This window comes from Scardinius erythrophthalmus, assembly GCF_964197995.2.
Source record: "Scardinius erythrophthalmus genome assembly, chromosome: 9".
Taxonomy (NCBI): domain Eukaryota; kingdom Metazoa; phylum Chordata; class Actinopteri; order Cypriniformes; family Leuciscidae; genus Scardinius; species Scardinius erythrophthalmus.
The window spans coordinates 47,255,723-47,266,206 of NC_138229.1; positions in this window are offsets into that span (position 1 = coordinate 47,255,723).

Genomic DNA, 10,484 nt, shown 5'->3' on the forward strand with positions numbered 1-10,484 from the left:
CATACACTAACTGGCTCCGCGGACAGCGCCGTCTTTGATTTAAAACAAGTACTCGCTGTCTCGCTGCCATAGCTATAAAGTTTGTGTAAACTCATCTTTCTTTATATAGACTCCTAAGCCTTTTCTGTCAAATGGTTCGCCAGCTGATGTGCCTTAGGATAGTAATTAAAAAAGATAACAACCATTAGTGTATGGAAACTTTATTAATGAAAACACTTCCATACACTGGGTGTAGGCTATAACAACTTAAGTATTTTATGTGTAAAATTTGAAAGTAAAGTAAAAATGTAATTTTAATACTAAATCAGATTTTATATTAAATGTTCATATAAAATTTTCTATGTGTAATTAAACTGCGATGTAATAAAAGCTTTTTGAGCGGTATGAACCGTCAGCAGCGATAAGGTATAGCTAAGAGGGCTCCAGACCAACCTTACGAACGTATGACTTACAGAAGGTATACTTAACTAAGAAGGTTTCAGAAACCACGTATTAACGTTAAGGTACTTCTTAAGGTACAACTTAAGAACGACGTAGCGTTAAGGTAGTTTCGGAGAACGCACCCCTGATTATGTGACAAACGTTATATTGAGCATTTCAATATGAGGGAACTCTCTCAATACTTGTCTACAACAACATTTCAAATGCCAGAGGCCAAGATCAAAAGTTCCAAACAAATAATAATAATAATAATAATGATAATTATTAATTAATACATTTTTCCTTTCATGACATTAAGGTTGACAGAAAGTTCCTAAACTTATCTGCGGTTACCTTTCCTTATGTCCTTGAGAAGTCTTCCAAGTACTCCATGTTTATATCTTCTTGCTAACCAGTAGGTCCACTCTATGAAGCTGAGCTGTTTTTTTAAGGCCTTCTCAGAACGATTCCCACGCATATGTGGCACTAGTGTGAATAAGTCATTAAAAACGAAAGTGAGAGATTAGCATACATTTATATTCAGAGTAATCTATTCAGACTAAATGTTTGTGCTTGTGTTTAAAGCCTGTCTTAGACTCCTGTTTGGTTACTTTAATAAGAGATCTGCAAGAAGGGTGTTGATTTATGTATATACAGCGGGGTAAATTATCCCAAACCGCTAGGGGGAGCTCTCGCTAAGATCTGCTCCAAAACGCGTAATATAGCAGTTAATGCAGAGACGAGCAGATAGCTAACACACAGAATTGAGACGCTCCACTTGTGATTGACATTGAATCTCATATCTGTCTTGCAGGTAAGATTAACTCAGTTTATTATAGATAAAAGGGGTTCATGAACCGTTCTCTTTGGTATTTTTTTGTGTGAAGTAAGTTTTGAGCACAAAACTGTATTGTCATTACTCGTGAATAGAACATGATCAGAAACAACAGTAATGAAAGCTTGTATGTGAAACGCGAGTTTGTATTGTGCACAGATATGAAGATACATTATTTACAGCGATGTTTATTTAGTTATGGTGAGATTTCGATGGCTAAATTTAGAGGTTAAGTGGCGCGGGTTCAGTAACGCACGTGGAGTTTGCGGGTGTCCGCCATTTCGTGCAAATAGTATGCTGCGGCGGCAGAGTTAATAAACTCAGACGACGTGGTTTGCTCAGTAATGAGATAAAAGAGTTATGAAACGTGACATAAGAGAACATTACAGTGTTATTGGTTATTTAGAGTAAACAAGTCATGCTGGAAAATAGAATGCATATATTCTGAAAAGTGTTTAACAAACAAAGTGAATTGTATGGGTTCAAATTAAGTTTAACATGGCTTATTTTTGATTTTATGGTGCAAGATATGTGTTCAAGTGCTTCATATGTAAACTGTATTTGCAAGTGAATTATTTCATTAGTTTGTTTAACAGCCATGGTATAGATAATGCTAAAAATGAGTAATGAGAAAATGTAATATTGAATAAAAACGCGTAATATAGCAGTTAATGCAGAGACGAGCAGATAGCTAACACACAGAATTGAGACGCTCCACTTGTGATTGACATTGAATCTCATATCTGTCTTGCAGGTTTGCATGCCATATTTCCTTTATTAAATGTGTTGCACCAGAATCGACGTCAAGTCAAGTCAAGTCAAGTCAAGTTTATTTATATAGCGCTTTTCACAACACAGGTTGTATCAAAGCAGCTTCACAGTAATAAATTAGAACAATACATCAATGTTTGTTTCTAGTGGAACGTCTACGTTCGGTAATGCTGATCAATAGTATCGTTGATTGATTAATTCAATTAAATATCCCCAAATATCCCCAACTGAGCAAGCCAAAGGCAACAGTGGCAAGGAACCGAAAAACTCCATCAGGTGACCTAATGGAGAAAAAAAAACCTTGGGAGAACCCGGGCTCAGTCGGGGGCCAGTTCTCCTCTGGCGTTTATGAACTAGAGGTCGGATTTAACTGTAGGATTAAAAGTATTATATGAATGCCTGGCTGAAGAGATGCGTCTTTAATCTAGTTTTAAACTGGGAGAGTGAGTCTGAGCAACGAACAGTATCCGGAAGACTATTCCAGAGTTTTGGTGCTAAATGTGAAAATGCTCTCCCTCCTTTGGTGGATCTGGATATCCTAGGTATGACCAAAAGCCTCGAATTTAGTGATCTTAAAGAGCGCGATGGATTATAGGGCGATAGAAGATCGGTTAAATAGACTGGAGCTAAGCCGTTTAGGGCTTTATAAGTCAGTAGCAATACCTTGTAATTAATACGGGACTTTATAGGTAACCAATGTAGGGATGATAAAATCGGTGTTATATGATCATATTTTCTTGATCTAGTTAGAACTCTAGCGGCGGCATTTTGGACTAACTGTAGCTTGTTTATTAAGGATGCAGGACAACCGGCTAATAACGCATTACAGTAATCTAGTCTCGAGGTCATGAATGCATGAACTAACTTTTCTGCGTCAGAAACTGATAGCATATTACGTAGCTTAGCAATGTTTCTAAGGTGGAAAAAGGCTGTTCTTGTAACATATGAAATATGATTTTCAAAAGACAGGTTGCAGTCTAATATAACACCCAGGTCTTTTACTGTAGAGGATGAAGTAACAGGACATCCTACTATGTTAAAGTTGTATTGTGAGAGGTTTTGTGGGTGGTTTTTTGAACCGATAAGTAGTACCTCTGTCTTGTCTGGATTTAATAAAAGAAAATTATGCGTCATCCAATCTTTTATATCTTTAACACACTCTGTCAATTTGGATAATTTAGCGTTTTCATCTGGCCGTGATGAAATATAGATTTGAGTGTCATCAGCATAACAATGGAAACTAATTCCATGTTTCCTTATAATATTTCCAAGTGGCAGCATATATATTGAGAATAATAGAGGGCCTAACACAGATCCCTGCGGCACTCCATAGTTTACTGGAGTTATGATAGATTTTTCTCCATTTAAATAAACAAAATGGTAGCGGTCAGATAAATACGATCTAAACCAGCTTAATGCTTGTCCTTGAACACCAGTATAATTTTGTAGTCGATCTAAGAGTATTGTATGATCTATAGTATCGAACGCAGCACTAAGATCAAGTAAAACTAATATTGAGATACAGCCTTGGTCAGAAGCTAAAAGTAAATCATTTGTGATTTTAACGAGCGCAGTTTCAGTGCTATGATGCGGCCTGAATCCAGACTGAAACTTTTCATAGGTGTCATTTTCTTGTAAGAAAGAGCCCAGTTGAGCGGACACAACTTTTTCTAGTATTTTAGACATAAAAGGTAGATTTGAAATGGGTCTATAATTTACTAGATTATTCGGATCTAATTGTGGTTTCTTAATGAGAGGTTTTATAACTGCCAATTTAAATGTTCTTGGAACATGACCTAAAGATAAAGACGAGTTAATAATATTGAGGAGAGGCTCTTCCACTACAGGTAACACTTCTTTCAATAGTTTAGTTGGTATGGGATCTAATAAACATGTTGTTGTTTTAGAGGAAATGATAAATTTATTTAACTCTTTTTGTTCTATAGTTGAAAAGCACTGTAATTGTTCTTGCGGCGTGATAATTGAGGCTGAATTATAAGGCGCGATTGAGGATTGAACGTTTACAATTGTGGTTCTGATGTTTTCTATTTTCTCAGTGAAGAACTTCATGAAATCATTACTACTAAACTGTAATGGAATACTTTGTTCAGGAGACATCTGTTTATTTGTTAGTCTCGCCACGGTGTTAAATAAGAACTTAGGATTGTTATGGTTGTTTTCTATTAGTTTGCGTAGATGCTCAGCCCTGGCCGCTTTTAGGGCAGGACGTCTGCTCCTTTCTATATGTGTAACATATTTTGGCGAGCCAGCCAGGAGAGGTACGCAGTGTGACGAAGACGACCTCTTCATACAGAGACGAATTTAGTCATGGAGAACAGCCAATTCCTCCACGACCAAGTGAGCGCCGGACTCTGGCAGCTAGCTGAGGACCATCTGCAAGAGGTTTGTCGTTACCTAAAATGTAATGTGTCCCCAGGAAAGGCCAGACGGTTGCTCATTAAAACAGTCGAAAACAATTTGGAGGAATTTCAGGAGAATGAGAGTGAAACTGAGGTCATACAGTGTTTCAAAGATTTACTCTCGTTCATGACTGAAGTGAAACAAGGTGCCATTGATGTGGAGGTGATGGGAGAGAAACCAACTCAAGTAAGAGGGTTGGAAGAAAGGTATCTTAGCCGCTCGCAACGAGATGAAGAAGGTTACGGTAAGGCTGAAAAGATGATAGACAGTCACAAGCCTCTTAAAAGTAACACAAGGTATGAGAAGAGGATTGAACCATCTCAGAAATTGACTGAAGTGACTCTAAGAAGAGAATTTAAGATCTGGGGACAGATAGGAGAAAGTGGACAGAAAGAAAAGTTGTCCTACCCCAGTCTAATTCGCCAAATGGAAGTGGGATTAGAGAAGGGCCACTCTGAGACTGAGATAGTAGAGGCAGTGGTTAGAGCTGTCACCCCAGGCTTGCCACTGAGAGATATGTTGGAGATTAAGCGTGGTCTTGCACTCCAGTCGTTACACACCATCTTAAAGGGCCATTACAAAGTTGACAGTACAACTGCTCTGTACAACCAGCTCATAAATGTATCCCAAGAACCCAAAGAGTCAGTTCAGAACTTCATCTTCAGGGCAATTGAATTGAAAGAGAAACTGCTGTGGAAAGCTGAGGATGGTGATGATGACCGCTACAGCAGAGATATCATCCAGCGTAAATTTCTGCGTTCAATTGAAACCGGACTTACAAGTGACTCTCTGAAATTTCAGATACAGCCCTATCTCAGTAACATTAGGACAACGGATGAGGAGCTGATTGAAGCGGTGAATGAGGCTGCTAAGCTGGAAGGTGAACGACAAGAAAAACTGAAAAGGGTCCAGGCAGGTAAACCTCCCCGCATACATGAGTTCCATACCGACCCACGATCTGAGTACTCACCTGCCCGGGCTGTGCAGTCAGCAAAAGAGCCTGGTATGGCTATGGCAATCAGAACTGTAAAAGGAAGGGAATCTAAAGAAGGCCAGAAGGTCAATAATGAGGTTCCAGACACTCAAAAGCTCATCGAGGAGCTAAGAGCAGAAATAAGACAGATGATAACAGCCGCAATGGAAGCGAATAATAAGACATCTGTACGGTACAGAGAAGAACGACAGCGAGGCTGCAAGAAATGTAGGGAAGAGCAAGTAGGAGAAGATTGTCAACACTGCTTCAAATGTGGACAAACAGGCCATTTCTCACGTGGATGCAGAGTACAGAGCTCACAGTCGGGAAACGAACAAGGACTGCTGAGACGGGGCCATCAGTAGTCCTCCCTGAAGTGTCCCATTCCTCGTCACCCTCCCTTCCTGGGGGCCGCATACAAACTAATCAGCCATCTCAGTTTGCCATGTCGAATGCCCATTCATCTAATTCAACCTCAGTAAAAGCCAGTACCAATCTCTGTAGTGTAAAGTATCTACCACCCCAACATGAATCACAGCTCATTAAACTGATTGGAAAGCGCTGCTTGGTCAACTGCCGCATGAATGGTCAGCCAATGGAGGCGTTGTGGGACACCGGTGCACAAGCGAGCATTGTTAATGATGCTTGGCGACGACAGCACCTCCCAGATACTGTTGTTCAGCCCCTGGAAGAGTTGTTAGGAGAGGCGACCCTGACTGGTTTAGCAGCTAACAACACAGAAATTCCATTCATCGGATGGGTGGAGGTTAATTTCCAACTGGATGGAGGTCCTTTCCCAACACCACTGCTAAAAGTACCCATGTTGGTGTCCAGTGATCTAACAGTAGCAGAGGACCCAATCATTGGGTACAACGTCATCGAAGAGGTTGTAAAAAGGATTGAAGATGCTCCTGGGCGTGGAGAGAAGAAAACGCTACATACAATGAGTTCTGCATTCTCAATCACCCACAGCGAGGCACACACACTGATGAAATTAATCTGGAGTAAGGAGCAAGAGGTAACCGTGGGGGTGGTGAAAATTGGGAGAAAACATGTGTACTTGCCTGCAAATAAAGTTACCACTGTAATGGTCCGTGCTCACGTCGGGTCTCAGTATCAGGGCCAAGAACTGCTCTTCCTACCCAGTGAGGCAAGCCCAGTTCAAGATCTAGAATTGAGTGAAGCAGTGGTGAAGATTCCTGTAAGACACATAAAGTATATACCCATATCAATTGTCAATGCAGCAAATCATAATATCACCCTACAGAGAAACCACATTTTGGGTCACTTACAGCCCGTGAAAACAGTGTATCCTGTAGCTGTCCACCCCACTGAACCTGAGAACCCCCCGGCAGAGAGAGCCCAAACTTGTGAGTCAGCCCCTGAAAGTACCACTTCGAATTCAAGAGGCAAATCACCACCACCAGCATGGGATCCCCCTGTGAATCTGGACCATCTCACAAAAGCTCAGCAGGAAGCCGTGAGAAAAGTACTGAGAGAAGAGTGTCAAGCTTTCGCTTACGATGATGACGACATTGGTTGCATTCCATCGTTAAAGATGCACATCACACTTCATGACACAAGGCCTGTGCAGAAAACTTATATGTCTGTCCCAAAGCCCCTGCATGATGAGGTCAAGGAGTACTTGCAAGACTTGTTAAATAAAGGTTGGGTGGCTCCCTCCAGGTCAGCATACTCATCTCCAGTGGTCTGCGTGAGAAAAAAAGACGGCAGTCTTCGGTTATGCTGCGACTACCGGGAGCTAAACCAGAAGTCAGTGCCCGATCGCCACCCAATCCCTAAAATACAAGACATGCTGGATTCATTAAGTGGAAGCACATGGTTTACTGTCTTGGACCAAGGGAAGGCATACCACCAGGGCTTCCTGGATGAGGAGAGCCAGCCGCTATCAGCATTTATAACCCCATGGGGGCTATACCAATGGATACGCATTCCATTTGGGCTGAGTTCGGCACCAGCCGAGTTCCAAAGATGTATGGAAAGCTGCTTGTTAGGCCTTCGGGACACAATATGTCAGCCCTACCTAGACGACAACTTGGTCCATAGCAGCAGTTTTGAAGATCATGTGGCTCATGTTTGCTGGTGCTCCAGCGCTACAAAGAGCACGGTGTAAAGCTCACCCCGAAAAAATGTGAGCTCTTCAAACGCAAAGTGAGGTTCCTGGGGAAGATGGTGTCTGGTGAAGGTTATACGATGGACCCAGCGGAGATTGCTCCAGTGCAGACCTTGAAGGAATGGACACCATCCACAGTGGGTGACCTAAGGAAGATGTTGGGGTTCCTGTCTTATTACCGTTCTTATATTCCAAATTTTTCACGCATCGCCCAGCCGCTGTACCAGCTACTGACTGCAAGAGAAAAGGGTTCAGGTGAATCAGGAATGGTCTTGAGGAAGGGAAAAAACATCCGGCAGGGCAAAGGAAGTAATTTAACATCACGGACACCCATTGAGTGGACGCAAACCCATCAGGCAACACTGAGCAACCTGATAGATCACCTTGCAAAACCTCCAGTCCTGGGTTTCCCAGATTTCACTCAACCCTTTGTGCTACACTGCGATGCATCCCAGGAAGGGTTGGGTGCGATACTGTATCAACGCCAGAACGGTAAGATGGTAGTAATGGCTTACGGGTCCAGAACACTAAATGCTCCAGAGAAAAGGTATCGCATGCATTCTGGCAAGCTGGAATTTTTGGCGTTAAAGGGGGCTGTTTGTGAGCGTTTCCGCCATTACTTGTACTATGCACCATCTTTTGTTGTCTACACGGATAACAATCCTTTAACCTATGTGCTCACCACCGCCAAACTGAATGCCACCGGGCACAGATGGGTTGCACAGCTTGCCGACTTCAACTTTTCCATAAAATACCGACCGGGTAAACATAACACTGATGCGGATGGTCTGTCACGCATGCCACTGGACATCGACAAGTTTATGGAGCAGTGCACAGAACAAATGCAACCAGAAGTCCTTCAAGCTACAGTGGAAGGAGTGGTAGTGGAGTGTGAAAATCCCTCACAAGGAGCAGGGTTGATTCATTTTAATGCCTTGAGTCTAGTGAGAGAGAGAGACCAAAGTGACCTGGGTCCAGCACTGTCCCCAGCCCAGATTCGAGAAGCTCAGGAGAATGACAGTATTATTGGGAAAGTCCTGAAGTTCAAGGAGGAAGATCAGCGACCAAGTAGAGAGGCAGTAAAAGCGGAACATCCGGATGTGGCAATGCTGTTAAAACAATGGTTCAAACTCTGGGTGGGTGAAGATGGAATACTGTATAGGAAAACCAGGAAAAGAGAACAGTTGCTCCTGCCTGAGTCTTACCATTCCCTGATTCTAACTGAACTCCACCAAAAGATGGGTCATCTGGGTGCGGAGAGAACCCTCTGCCTCATCAGAGAGCGCTCTTACTGGCCAAGAATGCAGAGAGATGTGGAACACTTTGTCACCAAAGTATGTGAGTGTCTGAAAAAGAAAAAGCCAGTCAGACAGAGTCGAGCACCTTTAACTCAGATTCACACCACACATCCATTCGAAATGGTTTCAATCGACTTTCTTCATCTGGAGACCTGCAAGCAAGGTTTCGAGTACATTCTTGTGGTGATGGATCACTTTACTAGGTTTGCACAGGCATACGCCACCAAAGATAAATCTGCTAAGACTGTTGCAGAGAAACTTTTCAATGACTTTGCTTTGAAGTTTGGTTTTCCCTGTAAAATCCATCACGATATGGGCAACGAATTTGACAACAAACTGATGAAGAAATTGAAAGAACTTTGTGGAATTCGCGGATCACACACCACACCCTACCATCCACAAGGCAATGGACAAGTGGAGCGATTCAATCGCACTCTATTGTCCATGCTCCGTACACTTGCGGATGAGGAAAAAGTAGACTGGAAGAATTCCTTGGCAAAAGTGGTTCATGCATACAATTGCACAAGAAGTGAAGCAACAGGTTTCTCTCCATACTACTTGTTATATGGAAGATCCCCTCGCTTACCGGTTGACATTCTTTTCAACCTGAAGACAGATGAAGAGTATGGCACTTACCAGGACTATGTGTCATGTTGGAAGGAAAGGATGAGTGAGGCATACCAAATTGCATCAAAGACCGCTTCGAAAGCAGCAGCCCGTGGGAAAGCTTACTATGATCAGAAGGCTCAGGGGAGAGATCTTCAGCCTGGTGACCGGGTCCTGATCCGCAATCTAACTCCGAGGGGGGGTCCCGGGAAGATACGGTCATACTGGGAAGATCAGGTACATGTGGTAAAGGAAAGGAAACACGCGGAAAGTCCAGTATATGAGGTGAGACCTGAAAGAGAGAAGGGGAAAAGCCGTGTCATCCACAGAAATCTTCTCCTACCGTGTGACTTCCTGCCGCTGGAAAGGGAAAAATCAGATCAACATCGTTCGCAGAACGCTCGAAACACGCCCAAAAGGAATAAGATGGGCAAAGACAAAAAGAGACAGTTTCCAGTAGATTCTGAGAACGAGTCGGAGGAGGAATATGTTCTTACCGGTCGGTGGCAAGAGGAGGATCGCATGCCTCTTAACCCAAGAGCACCGCCTTTCAAGCCTCGAGATGAAACCCTTCAGTGCGAAGAGGATTTGCCCCTTCAGTGCGAAGAGGATTTGCCCCTTCAGTGCGAAGAGGATTTGCCCCTTCAGTGCGAAGAGGATTTGCCCCTTCAGTGTGAAGAGGATTTGCCCCTTCAGAGCGAAGAGGATTTGCCCCTTCAGAGCGAAGAGGATTTGCCCCTTCAAAATTGTTCTGTAGGAGGGGATTTGCCCCTTAACCTTGAGAAAAATGGACTCTGCTCAAGTCATGATGGGGACATTGACAGTGACAATGACGTAAATGACAGTGAGTCGGAGATGGACTCTCCAAAATCCCTGAGACTTTATCCAAAGAGACAGAGACAGAAATCAGTGGTGTTTACTTATGATACCCTAGGTCAACCTTCTTTGGTCCAAAGAGACTGCTCAGTAGAAGTAAAGCAGTTACCTGCCCCAAGCGGTCATTTCTGGAGACCTTGGAGCATAGTT